Raw genomic sequence first — 19,211 nt, 5'->3', positions numbered from 1 at the left:
GTAGATGATAAAATTCAGGCTTAGAAACGTAGTGTCAGATAAAAACAAATCTGGATTTAGGGTAAAGCTTTTTATTTACAAGAAAGATTCTTGGAATAGAGAGAGTGCTCTGATCAAAGAAATCTGCAAGGGTTTTGAAGTAAAAAAGAAAAAGAGTTTTATTTTATAGGGTAAAGAAGGGGCACACAGAGATAAGCAGAATATTTGCAAAGGAAATTGGACAATCAATGGGAAATGCTCAGTGAGTTCTGACAGGAAAGTGTCCCACTGTGTCAGCCGATTCCCGGAGGAGCTGATAAGGGAGAACATTCGACATTTTTCTGTGTTTGTTCAGGACAGAGGCCAGAGGGGTTTAGAAGCCTTTTGGAAAGGAAGGAGCTGATTAAAGTTTGGTCAAGGCCAATAAAGAGATGAGAAATAGGGAATTATGGAGGTCTGGTCATCAGAGTGAGGCTGCCCGAGATCTTCTGTCTGCTTTCCAAATTCATAACGCCTACTCTTTCCTACCATGACCTTCCCACCTGCTCTGCTCTGAGTGCTCTAGTGAGGCAGCTTCTTTTTCCTTTCTCTTGTCTCTGTTTTCTCCTTCTGCTTTGTAGCATTATTTAAAAAAGAATTCCTCAAGATCCCTCTCAAACACCAAACTATGAAACTCTACCCTTTGTAGGCTCAGAGTTATAAAAGTGAAAGACTGCTTTAAGAAGAAAGCCCTGGGGTATCCTGCTAGAAGAGACCAGCAGCCTAGGGTGCTGGTTATCTAGGGTCCAGTTCAGAATAACAGGACTGAGTCACGCAGGCCTTCAGGGACCGATGGAGCCATGATGCAAGGGGGCCTCATTACTGCTCAACCTGGCGACAGACCTTGGCATCAGCCCTCTGGTGCTGGTTTTATGTGCATGCCAAATGCAAGAGTTGTGGAGTTGGTGGCACCCACCCAGATTTCAGAAGATGGCGCAAGAACCCAGAAAGTGTGCTCCAAGGAGGTCAATGTGTGAAGCTGTGAGTGTGAAGCCAAAAATATAATGGAAACTCCAGAAAGTTGAGAAACCAGGAGTATGGGATGCGTGATGAAAGCAGTGAGCAAAACAGGTGCAAGGCAAAGGCCATGAGAGCTACAACCAACAGCAGTGCCATAGGGTAGGATCCCCTCAGCCCTTCGGGGTGTCTGTCTCACCCTAGTTTGTCCAGGGTGGACCTTGAACTACAGGATCTAATGTTTGCCTGGCTGGGTTTCAGTCTTGCATTCCTTTCTACTCCCTGATATTGCTCTCTTTGTGAATAGGAATGTTTAGTCTGTGATTTTCTTTGCATATTGACAATGTTTAACTTTGTTTTTCATTTACTTGAGCTAAGAGTTGGCCTTGAGTCTCAGGACTGCCTTGGGACTTGGGCTTTTAAGCAATGCTGAAACTGTTAGGCCTTTTGCAATTCTGAGATGGGCTAAATGCATTTTGCATAAAGACATGCACATGAGTCTTTTAGGGACCAGGGACAGAATGTTATGGTTTATATCTGGATGTCCTCCCCAGTGTATGTTGGGCTTTAAGGAGATTATTTGATTATGGGGATGTCTAGCTGGCCTGCTGTTAAGAAGTGGGGTCTGATCTGAAGAGACAGATCAGTGTGGGCCTAGCCTGAAGGGTCTGTTTCCCTTTCCTGATCCTCTGTCTCTCTGTTTCCTGTCTTCCTTGTCATAAGCAATTCTCCTCTGCCCTGTTATAAAAGGGATCTAATCATAGCCCTAACACTAATCTAGTGGTTCTCAACCAGAGGTGTTTTTGTCCTTCAAGGAACAGATGACAATGTGTAAAGACATACTTGGTGTCAGCACTGGCGGTGGATCATGGCATCTAGTGAGACTGATAATACAGATGCTGTAAGACATGGGGCAGCCCCATTACCCACCCCCACCCTCAGCAAAGAACTACCCAGTTCCAAACACCAACATGCTGAGGACGGGACACTGATCCAAGCTCTGACCTATGCATAGCTATGTTGGTCGAGAGCACAGGCAACCAGAAGATACATCGCAGGGAGAAAATAATTTTATAAGGTGTGTTACACAGATATGATGTGTTCCTGTAGAGTGCTATGAGCTGAGCAGACAACAGGTGTCAGATTTCCTATTATTTTCATCTTTCTTTCTTAGAGTCACTACTCAATTTATACGAGGCCTAGATCAGCAATGAATCTGTTACATTTTGCCTAGCAATTTGGAACTAATTAGGATCCTTGTTATCATAGGGAAAGTAAAAAGTATTTAAGTTTAAAGCTTCTAGATAAATTTCTTCATTTCTGCACATGCCCTAAATATGAGGAGAGCATGTACTTGTTCTTCTTGAAGCAACTACTTACAGCAGAAATGAATTTCACATGAACCAAACCCTAAAATAGCTTTCTGCTAGGGAAATGGGAAGTTTCAGAAAGAGAAACTAGAATATTATTAATTCTACAATGAGCCTGAACTTTTCAACAAATACTTGGGTGTGTAGCAAACTCAACTTCAAAATAAATATCTTCAAAGTTTCATTTGATATGAAAGTTTTTTCTTTTTTTTTTTTTAGATTGGGAAAACACATGTGTATTGTTGGGCTGACTTCAAAGGCAGCTACACCCTTCTTATGTTAGAGGCTTGGTGCTTGAATTGATCTGTGGTAAAGTACTAATGTCTGCATCACTATATTTTGTTGCCCCTTTAAAACCTCACTTCCTTGGGCAAAATGTTTTAACCCACCCTTGGAAGGAGGAAGAGGGTGTGGACAAGTACCCGGATTTCCACCACATTTAAACCCGATATGTTAATAGTTACTATGAACTGATCAAATGTATTTAAAATAAAAACAAATTTTACAGAAAGAGTGTGTCCAAAGTAGAAAGATGTTGTCTTAGTTATTTTTTACTCATCACTGAGACAAAATACCTGAAGCCCAAAGTTGGGAAAGGAAAGGTTTATTTCTTACGGTTTTTGGAGGTTTCAGTACATACTCATTTAGCCCCAAGGCAGGGTGGCATGGCAGAGCCACAGTTCATGGTGGCTGCAAACAGCAAACAGGAACTGGCAAAAGAGAGTGACAGGCACCCTCTTCCTGCCATTATATCACATCCTGGCTCCACCCCTATGTGGGTGTAGCACTGACACCATCAATCCAAGCACTAGACAATAAACCTATCACAAATGCACAATGCAAATACATGAGGCCTGGGGGCCACAGACATAAACCATGACAGATGTCTTCCATATTCTGGAAGATTACACTGGGCAAGTTTGAAGATTGATACAGTGGGATGTGACACGAACTGAGGGTCTGACACATGGTGGAGATAATGCGTGTCAATCTCAGGATCCATTTGCCTTTGACAAAGTGGGTCTGATTACATACTTTAGCTGGAGTTCTGACAAAACATTAAAAAGTGATTTGGAAAGACAGAAGACTGACCAGCATACATTTCTTTCTCTGCCATTCAGTTCCAAACAGGTGTTTGCTGTATATTTGCCTGATCACCTAGGTAAAATATCAATGCTATGCTCATTGGCATATGGATATAGACTCTAGATAATGAAGATGAGCACTGAAATAATTTTTATACACCAAGAGGGGGAGGTCATTACTGAAAAGCTACTTTCAAATATGGCTAGTCAAATCCTACTCTAGTCTTTCAGAGTTAGAACAAAACCAAAACCAAACCAAACAAAACCAGGGGATTGCTACTGAAGCAGAGATCTTGGGCTGGAGGTGGGCAGGCAGGACTGGTAGATGTTAGACAGGAAAAAGTTATGACCAAAGCAAACATGTGTATCATAGCCTCATCATGAGATTATTAACGTGTAATTATTGATTGTGGGGAAATTCATTTTAACGAGTAATTAAATGTGGAGACTAAAACACCCTTTCAGGAGTAAATATGTATAAACACATAGATTCTTGCTTTATAAAGTATCAAGCCCAAGTGAACACTTAGCACAAGTAACTTAAATAAATTTGAACTGTCATGCATCCAGGTCCTTTCACTGTTTTAAATACAGTACATATTTCCAGGAGAATCACATGATATGGAAACCTGATCACATCTTGGGTGAAAAGAAATGCAACACTTAGAAGTAGAGTTCTAGGCTGTTATTTAGTTCCTGCTTCTATTTTTTCCCCATGTACATTGCTAATACTGAGAAGCAAAAAACTGTTACGAATGGTAAGGTTCTCTTTACAAAGGTGACAGACAGCTCTGGGAGAAGTGACGCCTGCCCAGTCTGCTCCATGATGCCCCTTACCCTCTCATTCCTCTCCCTCCTTCCAGGATGGCCCATTTCATTCTGGAAAGATGTTGTGGCAATGGCAGATAAGGGCATGGATCTGAGTCAGAAAATTAGTCCAAAGCCTTCTCTGCTCCTTACCCACGGGTGACCCTTGGCAGAGTGTCAGATCTCTTTGTGCCTCAGATTCCTCATCTATGAAGTGGAGACAATAATGCGCTGTGAGGATCACATGTGGTAACACATTACAGGAAATGCCTGGCGCAAGCTATGACCTTGGCAAATGTAAGCTATGCAATTTGCAGTACTGATGAGTCTGAAAGGAATTGGTAGAGTAATAACTATACTTTCCTGAGAGCTCCAGAGCTCCTTGGGAGTAGGGATTGGCTTTGCACCCCACGGGTCTGTCCCAGTATCTGAGCCATCAAAGGCACTGGGGGCATGGACGGCATATCACTTAGCAGGAGGCCAAGAGAGGATGCTTCAGGTTTGCACACTGGAAATGCAGTCGCTCTGATTCCCTCCAAATGGAATATACTTGTAAAAGTATAAAGTCAACTCCAGATGGGTGGACCGGGAGGTCTGGCTACATTAGGAGACCATTACAAGGACCAAACAGAGGAATTTTTAGGGCAAATCTTCTCCAATATTTCTATTACTCTGATTAGCCTGGGCACTAAGTTTGCCCCCTGCTGGCATTTTCTTTCTTTCTTTTTTGTGGAAAGCTAGCCTTGTTATTTTCTCTGTCAGTGTTCTGTCTGTGTAGCCCTGTTGAACAGAAGAGCTTTCTCTATGGTCTATGGAAAACTAATGACTATGTAGGAAGAAATTTGAAAACATAAAAAGTACCATACCCTTTGATTATGTAGCCTATCTGAAACTGAATGGTGCAAAAAAACTAGACATGAAAGACTCAAGCAGTACTTCTATAGGGCTGTCTTTCTAATTTCAAGACATTTCTCTGTTTTTAAAACTAAAGGGGAGGCTGGGGATTTGGCTCAGTGGCATAAGCACCTGCCTTGCAAGCAGGCGGTCGTGAGTTTGATCCCGGTACCGATAAAAATGAAAAAGACAAAAGAAAAAAAAAAAATTAACAGGGGAGTAGTAACTAAAAAAAAAATTCAAGCATTGAAGTCTCAACTCCAGGTCATCCTACTGGCACACATTTTAACATTTTGCAGATAGCAGTTTTTAGTTACTTTTTAACCTGTTGTTTCAAAGGTCATTGGAAAATCAGGTAAAATGTTACCTAGCAAATGTCTTGATTTGTTCCCAATTATGTTAAAATGCAAATTCCTAGCCTTGTCCAGGAAGTTGGATGCCGTGAAAATAGTGGAATCTGAATCCAAAAGTTGGTCCATAATTCATCCCACCAAGCTGTCAGCAGAAGAGTCCTGAGCCTGAGGGCTGCGCTCCCAGCAGTGGGCATCTCGTGAGCCCTCCAGCTCTTACTGTGATGCTTGCCATCAGATTTTTTCCCAGTGGTATTTATTTGTAGCTTTCTGACATTATTTGTTTATGCTTTTGAGGACCATTGATACAAAGATGGTAGAGAAAACTATTCACTTTACTATTTGTGAGGAGTAAATCAGTTCAATGGCGAGGATTCTGGGTAGCATCTAAAGCAACTAATGCTGTGTATTTTATTGAATCAGATCCTGGCCCAGGTCGCCTGGGAATTGTAAAGAATGATGCATTGCTGATAAAATAAAAGCTTACAATGTCAGACCCAGCTAATATGGACTGTTGATCATCTATATAAAATGTATAATCAATTACCAACTTATGAGAAGAAGGAAAGATTTAAACTGTATTTCACCAAAGGTTGCAAAAAGAACTTTCCATTAAGGAATTACATTGTCTAAAAGTATTCTATCAGTACAAAATTACATCAGAAAACTCATAAATCACCCTTATCTTTCCTTAAATTACGTATTCACAGACATTCACTCTAAGGAACACTTGGCCGGCTCAGTGAGGTTCTGCTCAGAGATATTCTGTCTGTGTGATACTTTCCCAGTGAGATATTTTACTGATTCATTTCGTCTTCTCTCTATAGTTCATGTACATTTACTGTATGTACTTTGAAGAGCTGAAGGGAAATGATCTCTATAGTCTAGCTCATCATGACTCAGTATTAAAGTATTTTTATCCAGATTACTTAATTCAGCACTCTACCCAACATTTCCCAACCTCCCCTTCTTACTGGCAATGGTGAGTAATATACATGGGTGATTTTTAAAAATGATGGGGCCAACAGTCTCCCAGTTCATTCTCAGGAGTGACACTTGCTATTTGAGTGCTGTGAACTTCGGTCAGTGACTCACTTCAACGGCATGTTTCTTTGTCTCCCAAGGAATCAGAGAGACCAGTGAAATATTTGGTATCAATTTCGACACTGGCAAGTAGGGTACTTCTATAATAGCTGCATGTAGAAGTGGCCGTGGCATTGTGTAATGCGTAGAGGCTAGTAGCATTTTGAAGCATTGAGGAGAAGCCTAAGTAACCTTTTAGAAATATAAGCATTAAAGGCATTTCTGGGGAGGGTTCAGAAGGAATTGAGGGTAGCCATAGAGAAAGGTTCTCTTGTTTGAGAGAATGCATTTATCATTGTGAATGGAATGTTGCTAGAATTATGAACATCAAAACTAATTCTGGTGAAGTCTCAGTGGAAAAGAGGAAAATGTTGTTGGGTCCTGAAGGAAAGGTGATCTTTGTTCTAAATAGCAGTGAACCTGGCTGAATTATGTTGTACCACTGGAAGAAAGTGGAACTTGCATGTGATGATGAACTTGCATTTTAGCTGGGGAAGTTTGCAGATCAAATGTGAAAGCCTGATTTCCACAGAAATGGCAGAAACTAAGAATAGAGAAGCAGTTGTTTAGGAAAGATACATAGAGGGCCCTCTTGTCTGTTGGCTTGGGTCTCTGTGATTGTCTGAGAGGCAGACAAGGTCTTTGAGAGTTTTATACGTACAGAAACATTACTGCTCTGGATGGAAAGAGACAGAACAAAATTAAGGAAGAATATCCTCAAGAGGATGGATGCAGAGGCTTGGCTTGACAGAGCTCCCCAGATAGTGCCACTGTCCCAGTAGCCCAACAGAGTAACCAAAGGAAAAAGCATCAGGCCGTGGGCTACTGTTTTAAGCCTTGAATTCTAATGGAATTGCTTGGGGCCTACGACTCCTTTTGTCCTCCAATTTCTCCCTTGTGGATTGGTGTGGTCTCTCAGAGGCATTGTATTTTGTAGCTATGTAACTGTTTCCTAGTTTTTCAGATTCATATATGAAAAGGAATTTTGGCTCAATATGATCATACGCTGAGTCTCATCTACAGCTGATTTAAATGATGAAATTTGGGACCTTGAATTAATGGCATTTAGATGATATTTTGGATTTAGATTTGATGCTAAAATAATTAATATTTCTGAAGGTGTTGGATGGGGTGAATGTATTTTGAACGTGGAAAGGACATGAGTTTTGTGGGCCTAGAGGGAAGACTATTATGAGTTAACTCGGTTTCCCAAAAATACATGTTGAAATTCTAACACCCATGTTGTAGTCAGGGTTTGCAAGGAAAATGATTACATGTAAAACACATAATTTATAGTCTTATGTGTACTTGTCACACAAGGAGTCAAAGAAAGTGCAGGAAATTTGTCCACACACATAAGACTCAGAAAATCCAGCTGAGGTCCTGGATCTAATGGCAATGTCCTGCATGAGTTCAGGTGAAGACCTAAAGCCCACGACAGTGCCTCCCATGAGTCAAACTGGAGAGCCTATGACAATGACTCATGCAAGTCTATTTCGTGAATCTGCGCTGAGAAGGTTCCAAGTTCATTGGTGGAAGTTAGAAAGTCTGTGCCAGTGGGATGAAGGATTGGTGCCAGCAGGCTGAGAGATCTGCATTGGAGCCAAGCAGCAATGCTCAGAATAAGGACCAGGGCTCCCCCAAAGCATACCACACACATCCTCAGCAATAACAAGGTCCCAAGCTCCTCCAACAGTGAGAACAGCTGAGTTCGTATCAGGAAGCCAGCTTGACAAGCTTCTCCTGAAGATTGAATGCCACATCATCTTCCCCTCCAGAGCCAAGAAGCAGTAAAATAAAGACCAGCAATAAAATAAAGACCAAAGCTCCTCCAAGGTGAACCACAGCCATTCTCCATGACAACAAGATCCTGAGTTCCTCTGACAATGAGAACAGCCAAGTTCATATCAGGAAAGAAGCCTGACAAGCTTCTCTAGGAGAGCCAACGTTAACAGGAGAACTAACAATATCCAGAAGAACCAACAACACTTCCTCTTCCCCTCCATTTCTCCTTTTTATGCTGGTGAAAATCCTTGGATGGGCCATCCACACTCAGCTCCACCCTGACTCAGTTCAGCTGGTGTTACAAGTTGACCACCAGTTACCAATCCACCACACCACAGAACCTCGGATGTGATCTTTTTGGAACATGGTCGTTGCAGATGTAATTAGGTAAGATGAAATCCTCCTGGAGTAGGTGGGCCCTTAATCAGTGACCATCATCCTTATAAGAAACAGAAGGGACAGAGAAAGACAAACCCAGAAAGCGAGAAGACAACCCAGAAAAGAGACTGAGCTAAACAATCTGCATGACAAGGAATATCAAGCATCACTAGTAAACACCAAAAGCCAGAAGGTGTAAGGAAGAATTCTCCGTTTGAGTTTCTGGCCCTTTCCACATCCCTATTTAAGACTTTTAGCCTCTAGAACTCTGAAACAATAGGTATGTGTTTAAGACCACTCAGTTTGTGGGAGTTTATTACAGCCACTCTAGGTAACTGTCAGAGATTCTATTAATACCTAATTTGAATTTTAATCATGTGCACAAAATATGAGATTAATTGTACGTTATAAATTTAAGAGGGCTGGGGGTGTAGCATCAGATAGAATGATGGCCTTTGTATGTATGAGGCCCTGGGTTCAATCGCCAGGATTGAAAAAATTTTCATTTAAATCTGTTCTTGTTTGCTGTATTTCTGTACTTTCATTATTGTCAAATAGAAATAGGAGAGATGACTCTTTATTTACATATATAGTGAAACTTTACAGTCTGTTTTTGTAGCTACCCATAAATATCTTTCATGAAAATGAAGATTGGCTGTATCCCATATGGTTGTTAGATGTTCTCATAAAAGATTATAAGTTTTAAAAACTGAACATTATATGGAATGCAGAACTGATGTGGGGGGAATCGAATTCACTTTTAGAAAAATTGTCATTTTAAAATAAAAAGTAAACATATTTTATGGTTTAGTCATTACTATATTTGTAGATTTATGTTATACTGACCACTTTCTCCTGACATGCCAATGTTTGTAGGAGAGTCTGCATCCAACTCAATGCTCAGGTACAATTTGGGAAGGAAGGAAGCTGAGAGACAGAAGAAAACTAATTCTCTGGTAGCCATGGTGGACTTGCTGTAACTCACTCAGGCACTGTTAGCCAGCACCCAAGTCATGAGCAGAGAGTACACACAGTGTGGCCTGGCTAAACAAAAAGACTCACGCCAAAAATACCATTCTGTGTAAGTGGTAAGCATGGGTTAGCTGTACGGGTTTGCACTTCTACTTCTCAGTGCAAAACCTGTCCTTCACAATTGGCGTCATCACCACAGGAGTTTTAAAGATGATCAGAGTGGAGGATTAAAAAAAAATATAAAAAGAAAATGATGAACACGTGTTTGTCAGCTTTGTTTCTATAACAAATGCCAAATATTTGAGATAAAACAACTTACAAGGAGAAAAGATTCATTTTGGCTCAGTTTTGGAAATTTCAGTCCATGATTGATTGACTCCATTGCTGTGTCCTTGTGGTGAGGCGGTGCTTCAGGGTGGAACTGAACCATACAGCAAAACTGTTCACTTTGTGGTTGGGAAGTAGAAGCGAGGACAAGGAGGAGCAAGGGTCTGAGGTCCCATGAGCCCTTCCACTGGGGTCCTATAATCCCCTTTACTGGAGTCCCAGAATCCCTCACTGGATTCCCATAATTCCCTTATTGGAGTTCCATAATCCCCCCTACTAAGGTTCCATAATCCCCTTAAAGAACACTCTCCCAGTGATTTGACCACCTCTCACTAGGTCCTACTGATACAGGGGAATGAAACTCCTGATCTGCTATGCCCGGTATGAGGTCGCGTTCTCCAAAATCGAAGAATGAATTTCGGAACAACGAAGGTTAAGAACAGAATATATTTATTGAGAGAAAGAAAGCTGCTGTCTGGAGAGAGAGACAGAAGGAGTTCTGAGCAGGTTGCCAAGGACTCTGTCTTTCCCAGGGACTTTTAGAGTAAAATCATGGGTTGAGATGGGTTCAAGGTGGGGAAAACTGGGCACTCACAAGGCAGATGGGCACACAGTGGGATAGAACTATGGTTAACCAATAAGACTAATAGTTCAGGTATAAAATTGATGATTAAATTGGGGACAAATGGGGAAGTGAGTCACATAGAAAGCAGGCATTCTTAGAGAGCAGGGACTCTTCCCCAGGGGGTTGGATGGTGACTCCTGACTTCCTCAGGGTGATAGGGAACTATTTAGAGTATCAGTCCTTAGGATATGGATGCATTTGCTTGGTTTTTTGTCTTGAGGCCTGGCCCTCAGCAGGAGGTGCCTGTCTCCCCCATAGTTGCAAGGTATCTGGGCTTCTGCACTGGCTCCTTCAAGGACCTCGCCTGTCTCTCTGTCTATATTTCTAACTAACTCAGTTGCCTGCAACACTATCATTTTCCAGTAGTGTCACTGGCTGAGGACAAAACCTTCAACACATGGGCCTTTGAGAGACATTCCAGATTCAGACAATAGCACCATGTCCCTTCTAGAACTTTCTTTTGTTATTATAGCAGCGCTACAAATAAATTGACTCTAAGGAGAGTTATTGGAATGAATAAAACTCACGTGTGTCTCAAGGCACAGCATAAAGCAAGAACTGCTGAACGAATGCTAACTATAAAACATTTGTGTTTGTGGTTTCCAATAGGTTGGTTTCCAATAGGTTGTGCCCATGCCTATTTTTTCTCTTAATTGAAAGGAACACGGTACAGAAAATATCTACCCTCCCAGGGAGTGAAGGACTGAGCTGGGATTGTTTTTATCTGAAGGACTGATTTCCACACTTTCGGGCCTTATTCACAGTTACTAATTGGGCTTTCTGGGGAATACTGGTGCCAAGACTTTTCATTTCTCACAATTTTTCGTGTGATGTTGTCCCTCTTGGTTGGGATCCTCAGCATCAGAACTTCAGCTCTGAAAGTTTGAGAGTTCTGTAGTCATGATAATTTTACTTCTCTTGAAGATTACACTAAGGGGCGGTGTGGTCCCAGCATGCTGGACAGAGTTTCCTGGACTCCAGCTTCAACCAGATGTCAGGTTTTATCTGTTTTGTTTTAGATGTTTCATGTAAGAACCTGTAGGTAAGAAAAGTCCTGCTGTTAAAAAGAAGTTTAGAATCAGCCCTCTCTTCCTTCCATTTATTTCAAAGTCATGTATCTGTCAGCTGGAAGCTTGGGCTTCTTGGGTTTGTGTGATTTTAGAACCTGGGAGTTGAGAGCCAGATTTGTTCCTTAAGTCCACTGTTTCTAAATGTGTTTTCAATGACCTCGATTCTATTCATATTGAAAATAAAGTTTGAGACCAAATGAGTTTTCAGACATTGAGTTAAAGTTACAGAGGTAGTTGTTACATATTTGTATGCTTATTGTTTTGTTGTGGTGGTTGGTTTCTTTCCTTTGAAACAGCTGGAGCAGAAGAAACCTTGGTACCTCCTGTGTTCCTAGAATTTTATAGATGCACACCTAGCTTATATTGGATGGGTTAATTAATTCTACTAAAGTATATGATATAAGGTCTTTTTTATTGCATCAGAGCTATCCAGAAAAGAAGAACCAGTTGGAGATAAATATAATATATATCTATAAATAATGTTGGATGTGTTAAAATGATGAAAGCCAGTGTCTTTTACAAAACAGCTCTAATAGTACCCAGATAATATGAATGCTGTATATATGTATAGAAAAATTGAAAGCACAATATTAGATACTTTCTAGTATTTGATCAAGTAGCTTTGTGAAAGGATTGTGACCCAGACGGGACACTGTAGCCGGTAAAGCCTCAGGAGGAACCAAGGAGCTCTATCTTCCCCACCCCTAGGAATTTGCTCTGGCAAGAAATGAATACCAGTGAGATACCTGTGTATCCCTAATGCCCCTCAGGCTCCACCTCCAACCTAAGCTACATGTATGCCCCCACTCCACGTGTCCGAAGGAGAGCTCACCAACCCCTGGGAGACAATGTCAGACCCCAGAGGGTCGGGTAGGGGGGTCTCTCCCCGCATTCTTAAAATAAAGGTCATTTATATTTCATATTTCTTACCTTTTCAGTCGCTGCCATAATTCTATCACTTTGTATTTTTTCGAACCATCATTTTGTTGAAGAATACTCAGACTTCAGGAAGCTTACATTTAAATACTGTTAGGGAGTAGATATTTGGATTTACTGAGAGACCTCTTAGAAGGAATTCTGCTTTGTAATTAAGATCACTTATTTGGAGAATAACAGCTAATTCCCACCCCACTCCCTTAGCCTTCGGCTTTCTAAATCTCCTGGGATTGCGTCTAAGTGGCAGACTGCCCTGCGGTCACCTAGACTTACCAGAGGCCGGGTAAGTACCCACGTGGTTTTTTTTGTGGATGAAGGAGAACCAGAAGGTGGTGATAGATGATGAAGTTGCCAACACTCCTTCCAAGAGGAGTCGAGAGTTTATTATTTTGTCTGAAGGCCCATCTTCCCCTCCCTGCTGAGCGTCACAGGATCTTATCTTCTCTCCTCCAATCATGTGACCTTTTATCCTCCTTTGTCCCCTGCTGATCATCAGGCAGTGGGAGTGGGCAGTGAAAGACTGTGCATGCGTACGTGTGTATGTTCTTGGATATGAAACAAAGCCTGAAAATAAATGTGATGTGCTAAATACTGGAATTCTTGTGTGGGAGTCAATCTTGTCTGCAGTGAGACCTCAAAGTGTTTCTATATCAGTGTTTATGCTCAATAGGCACAGTCACCTGCCCTGTGGGGAATTTCACCCTGTCTAGAGATCAATAATGTTCACCTCGGAAGATAGCACTTATCAGAAGTGTGATCACCTTGGATGGAATTCTGGCTCTCAGCGGGGGAGAAATGACCTTTCAGATTGCACCATCTTGGCTACTACCCACTCTGTCCTTGATAAGGTGAGCACAAATGACGGGAGCCTTTTTTTGGAGACCTATTTGATGAACTGTCCTCCTCCCTGTGACAGAGTGAATACTGTTCTAATTTACAGCCACCAAACTCTTGTATATGCAGAGTGGGTGCAGAGCCTGAACCCAGAGGACATCAGGAGAGAGGAGTGTAACAGAAAAATGTGCCGGGGGTCAAACTGAAGTTGACTGCTTTCCATCAACAGTACTTAGCCTTCATAGAAAATAGGAGATCCTGTCTCTGTGGGATTTCTTGGATCCTTCTTGTGCTGGTGACTGATGAAATGATCATCTGCTGAGCCATCTAGGAGCCCTGCTGGAGTCTCCCGTTTTCTGGAAGCCCACTGTCTTCCTTTGTCCATAATCACGTCTCGGCTGATTGTGTATTGTTTGCACAACACCAATGCTGAACTAACAGCTGAACGCCCAGCCTTCTTTTCCATACGTTTCTGCTGTCCTAGAGATGCTGAAACTCTTCTGCCTTCTGTCTTAGCTTCAGCTACTGTAGCCCTCCTGCCCTCTGAATTTAAGACAGAAAATTTGAGAAAGTCAGAAATAAACCTAACTTTTCAACTGACAGGGCTAAGAGAGGACCATGGTCTCTTTGGAGAGGTGTGTGTGTGTGTGTGTGGGGGGTGTAAATAGGTAACAGAATAAGAAGTCTTGAGGGAGGAGTGGGATGAAGGTCAGTTCCCATGATTAACAGAAGAGCAATATCAGTTCCAGGGCTTTTTAGGTTCCCGAGTTCACACACCAGCACTGTTGTTCTCAGGTATGACCTTGCACACTTGGATCCAGTGACCTTGGGCGCTTAGTTGCTAGAGGTAACCCTTAGAGAGAAAATGGGGTCATTCATTTCTGAGAAGCTCCTTCAGCTGGACACCCCTTTCTCCTAGTTGCAGATGTCCATTGACTCCTTGATCTCTCTTCCTGGATGACTGAATTCTTTGGTATCAACTCCTCATTCCATGTTCTGCTGTTATCTTGCAGGGTTTAGAGCCCACGCAGGATGCATCTTGTCTTTCTAGTTCTCCCTCTTCTTGTTTCCAAAGACTCCTTTCTCAGTCCACCTTCCTTCTTATGGGGATTTAGCTCAGCGGCATAAGCACCTGCCTTGCAAGCAGGCGGTCATGAGTTCAATCCCCGACACCGATTAAAAAAAAAAAAACAAGAAGAACATGGGTCTTCGGGGTTTGTTAATGGTTACTCCCCTTCCTAGCCACTCCCCACGTCGCGTCTCTGCAGCTTCATGAGGTCCTTCTGATCTCCTTCCAACCTCCTCACCTTTGCCTTTCTTTACTTCTTTTTTGATTAATAGAATCATTATCTATGTCGGGAACTCCATTGCTTGTCCATGTTTTGGACAGATTTGTGTGGAAGCAACTCAGTTCTCTGGCAAATATGATGTCAGATTTATTTCTCCCTGCTGGAGAAAGTCACATGATGCAGAAGAAGAATTCTAAGCTCTTGGGGCAGTTTGTGGGATTCAGCAGCACAGGACTGTCCTGTGAGGTTTCAGACTTGGCTTACTCCTCCAAGATCCACAGCTTCCAGGATTCCATACCCAGAACAAGCAGCAGTGTTGCTGATGGTCATGGACAGATGCAGTGGACCTTGTTTCTAGCTTTTTGACTGAGAAAGCAGACATTTGGAGAGCTGTAAAATCCAAGGTCATGTATGAGGTGTAACCAAAAAATATGGTGGATGTTTAAATTGTTTTATAATTTGTTATGGTAAAAGACATTTTGCCACCAATCCTCTTCAAGTCCCCATTTTTCTGTGAAAGGACTTATCCTACCATTCTGGCCACTTCCTGCAGCAGTGCTGGAAGTCTTCTTGTGCTGTCATGGCTGTGTTCGTGCTCTGAATCCATTCAAAACAGTTACCTTTTATACGCACTTCGGCTTTGGGGAAGAGCCAGCAGTAAACGGTGCCAGATCTGATGATGAAGGTGGCTAAGGGCACACTCTAATGTCTATGCAAGCTTACCTTGGCACTGCACAGCACTATTCACCATATTTTTTCACACATTATTAAGACATCCACAAAAGGGACCTTCTGGCAACTGCTCCAGAAATTGACAAGCATGACGATGTGTGTGTGTGTGTGTGTGTGTGTGTGTGTGCGTAATTCTGAAAGGACTAATGACCATGTGTCTCTCATTGTAATAAACTTTTAAAATTTAATTGTTTATTATATATGTTGACCAGCCCTTGTGAACAGAGTTGAAGATCATATAGTTAAGACAGCAGTTTTGCTAGGATGCAAAGCTTTTCACTTTTTTTGTTTTTAAATGATTTCCAGATTGAAGAATGGTATTCTCAGATTCCTTCCTGTCATTCTGTTTCAAATTGTTCCAAAGTCTTGTTTATTCTCTCTGCTGTTTTTGCCAGCCACTCCCAAGGAAGGACTCCTTGTGGTGTGCAGTTCAAGTGAGGGCCTAAAAGGATGCGTGCATTAAATGGCACTTATTTCCCCATGTGATAAAATGGAGCATGCATTCTTGAAATCCAGTCAGTGGGTCTTTGAACAATTTCAGCTCCAAATGTTGTTTAAACCAACATGATCCCATGTTTTTACTACTAGTGAGCTAGTGACACCTACTGGAAGAATCTGGCATCAGATTTTTTTTTTTTTTTTTTTTTTTTTTTTTGAAACTGGCTCTTACAATGTAGTCCCAGTGGCCTTAAACTCACAGTGAGTCTCCTGCCTCAGCCTCCTGAGTGCTGGGATTATAACCATGCACCACCACACCTAATGGTCATATTTTTAGTGATTCATCAAATAAGTGGATTTCAATAATTCATGCTCCATTTATTATAGGAACTAAGTGACCTTTTCGTGATACCCATATATTATTATTACCATCAAACTTCATTGTGATGAGCACATCACTATCATCATTACTGTGGTACTGGGGAGTGAAGCTGAGGCTTTTGCAACGAGCTGGATCCCCAGCTCATTTTATATTTTAAGACAGGATCTTGTGAAGTCATTAAATCGCCCAGGCTCAGTTGGAACTTGCAGTCTTCCTGCCTCAGCCTCCCAGATTGATGGAAGTACAGACATGCACCACCACTCCTGGAGGTACTTACCATTTTAGATGGCCACCTCAAGGCACGCAGTGGACAGATTTAACCTTTTGCATGAAGGTTCCTGCATTGAAAGCTCAAATGCACAGGGAGAGAGAGAGTACCTACTTCTCAGAGAGTGCTGGCTCCGTCTGTGCACCAGGGGGCGATGTGCAAGTGAGACTCTCCTCATTTCTGCCTCAGGAGCTCACGTCTAGCTTGCTGCTGCTGCTGTTGCCAACAGAGCAAGTTGTTGCTAAGATCCTCTGCTTTGCTGTAGCACTCAATGGCACATAATTTTGAGTAAATATTGTATCCTGTCTCCAATCTGGGGCAAATAATGACTCAACAATGTTTTAATTATTCCTTCACTTACACAAAGTACGTCCCCCAGTATAGAGTAGAAATAAAAATCCATGTAATCCCAGCACAGTCACATATGCCAATAGCTGAGCTGTTTGTGAGTTTGAGTCTAGTTTGGGCAAAATGATGAAATCTGGTCCTTAAAAAATTCCATATTGCTTTCCTTCTGTTGACTGGTTTTATACTATTTTGTTATGTTTGATATTACTGTGTGTGAAGGTATGGACAACATTTTCAAAGAAAACGAGAGACGTTATGGTAGCCACTGCTAATATCCTCTTGTCTTGTTTTGAAGTCCTGTGTTGCTTGCATTGTTTTGTTCTGTTTTGTCATTTTGTTTTATTCTCTTTAAAAATATTCCATACAAATTATTCTTTTGCTGTTGCCACTGTTTTGCTTTGTTTTACTTTTATTTATTGTTTTGAGACAGATTCTTACTATGTAGCACAGGCTGGCTTTGAACTAACCACATAGCCTAGGCTGGCTTTGAACTACCAATGATTCTCCTGCCTCAGCCTTCTGAGCACTGGAATTACAGGGATACTCCACCATGTCTGGCCCTTTCTGTTCTGACATAAAAGCTTTTCTCTCAGAATAAACATGTCCCCTACTTCATTATCCCATTAAGAGCTCATACATCCTCATCTTTTCTTTTACCCGTTGTGACATAAACAGGCATAGCTGTCTGCAGAGCCTTATAAACATAGTTCATTCTTTTACATGTTTATTTCTTGGGCCGGTAAATAGGACCCTAACCCCTTAATACCTGCTATAGGAAGGTGTAACTCCTCACACAGCTGGCACACTAACACTGCATTACCAAGACTTCTACAGAGTCCTAGCCATAAACAGGAAGTTCAAAGCCACTTGAAAATCTCAGGAAAGCCCAGATATGCCGGCGGTTGGAAATGGAGCCAATCCTTTTGTTAGAGACAGAGAAGAGTTTAAGAATGAATGAGATGAACACATAAAAGGTTATGCAATACACAATCCATGCATGCCTGCCTGGGTCAGTATTTACAACTCATAACTATGCATACATTACCCCATATATAATCCTAATGCATTGGAGCAGACCAGTATTCACAACCATCATTATGCAATTACTGTTACGGGTTTTTAACTTTTAGAATTCCTCTAGGGTCAAATCATGGAAAGTCTGTCAATAATTATAGAAATGATAAAATGCTACTAACCCAGATATCATGAAGAAGAGACTATAGAGAGCTACCGGGAGGAGAGGGGAAATAAAGAGAAATTCAAGTTCTAATGTCATTTTAAAAGGCAGGAGAGGGAAAATAGTTCATGTTTGAGCGGTACAAGGCATAAAAAGAACAGTAAATTGTTTTGTAAGACACAATCATGATATGCGATATGTAAGACACAATCATATGTCTCTATTTGGGAGATGTGATCTAACTTAATTAAATCTTTTGCTGTAATAGCTAAAAGTCAGTGGGCAGTATTAAAATCGATAGACCAGAGAAAGAACAATGTATTTTCCAGGGATAGGGTAATACATGTGGAGTGAGGTCCAGGGGCAGAAACTGATAACGGCTTTGACTGTTGCCCCCAAAACAACAACTGATGTTCGGAGGAAGCAGCTGGGAGAGAGGAGCCGCTCTTCCCCATGTTTACCTCTTTGGATTGCTTTACTTTGATAAGACATTTCCTGATACCTGGAAGGGGAGGGGCCCCTTTATCAGAGTGCACACTCATTAGCAATGAAGAACCAACTGTTTCCAGGGTCACAACTTCCGGTTCAGGACAAGTCAAGCGGAGAGGCTTGAGACTGAGCAAAACTAACGTGGGAAGCAGTAAGTGGAAAGATAAGGTTCTCTGGCTGCGTTTAGAAGCAGGTGAATGAAGCGTGGCTGGGTTTATATGTGTGTCAGGAAGCAAGAACAGAAAAAGCTTTATACAGAGACAGGGTTTGCTGGCAAATAAGGAGTTAACTGGGGGAGCCTGGAGCTCTGGACTCTGCTCTACCAGGCCTGGGACCAGTCATGACCAGCCATGATTGCAACATTCCTGTCCACAGGGCAGATGGCACAGATAGTGTCTACCGCAAGCCTCCACTGAGCAAGGAGGCACTTGGAGGGACCAAGTCAGAGTTGCTTCACTGCAGGTGAATGAAGCCTTCACCTCGCATCAGAAAGGAATCCAGCTGTCCATGTTATTAAAGACAGATCATTGCTACCCATCAACACCTTCTGAGAGAAGATAACTTTCCAGAGTATTTTCAGTTCCTAATTTTATGAGC

General features: G+C 41.8%; 1 long non-coding RNA gene across 1 annotated transcript; it reads left to right on the top strand.

Annotated features, from left to right (window-relative positions):
* The first annotated feature begins 7,972 nt into the window (after nt 1-7,972).
* Nucleotides 7,973-13,499, top strand: LOC134473141 (uncharacterized). The gene is made up of 3 exons (XR_010043235.1): nt 7,973-9,007; nt 12,862-12,940; nt 13,328-13,499. It is a non-coding gene; the product is annotated as an uncharacterized LOC134473141 (long non-coding RNA).
* Nucleotides 13,500-19,211: the final 5,712 nt, after the last annotated feature.

This window comes from Cavia porcellus, unplaced genomic scaffold (assembly GCF_034190915.1).
Source record: "Cavia porcellus strain 051 isolate PalLab524CR breed Dunkin Hartley unplaced genomic scaffold, mCavPor4.1 scaffold_26, whole genome shotgun sequence".
In the NCBI taxonomy this organism is placed as follows: domain Eukaryota; kingdom Metazoa; phylum Chordata; class Mammalia; order Rodentia; family Caviidae; genus Cavia; species Cavia porcellus.
Note: the sequence above shows the minus strand (reverse complement) of the source record. Positions and strands in the feature narration are given on the sequence as shown.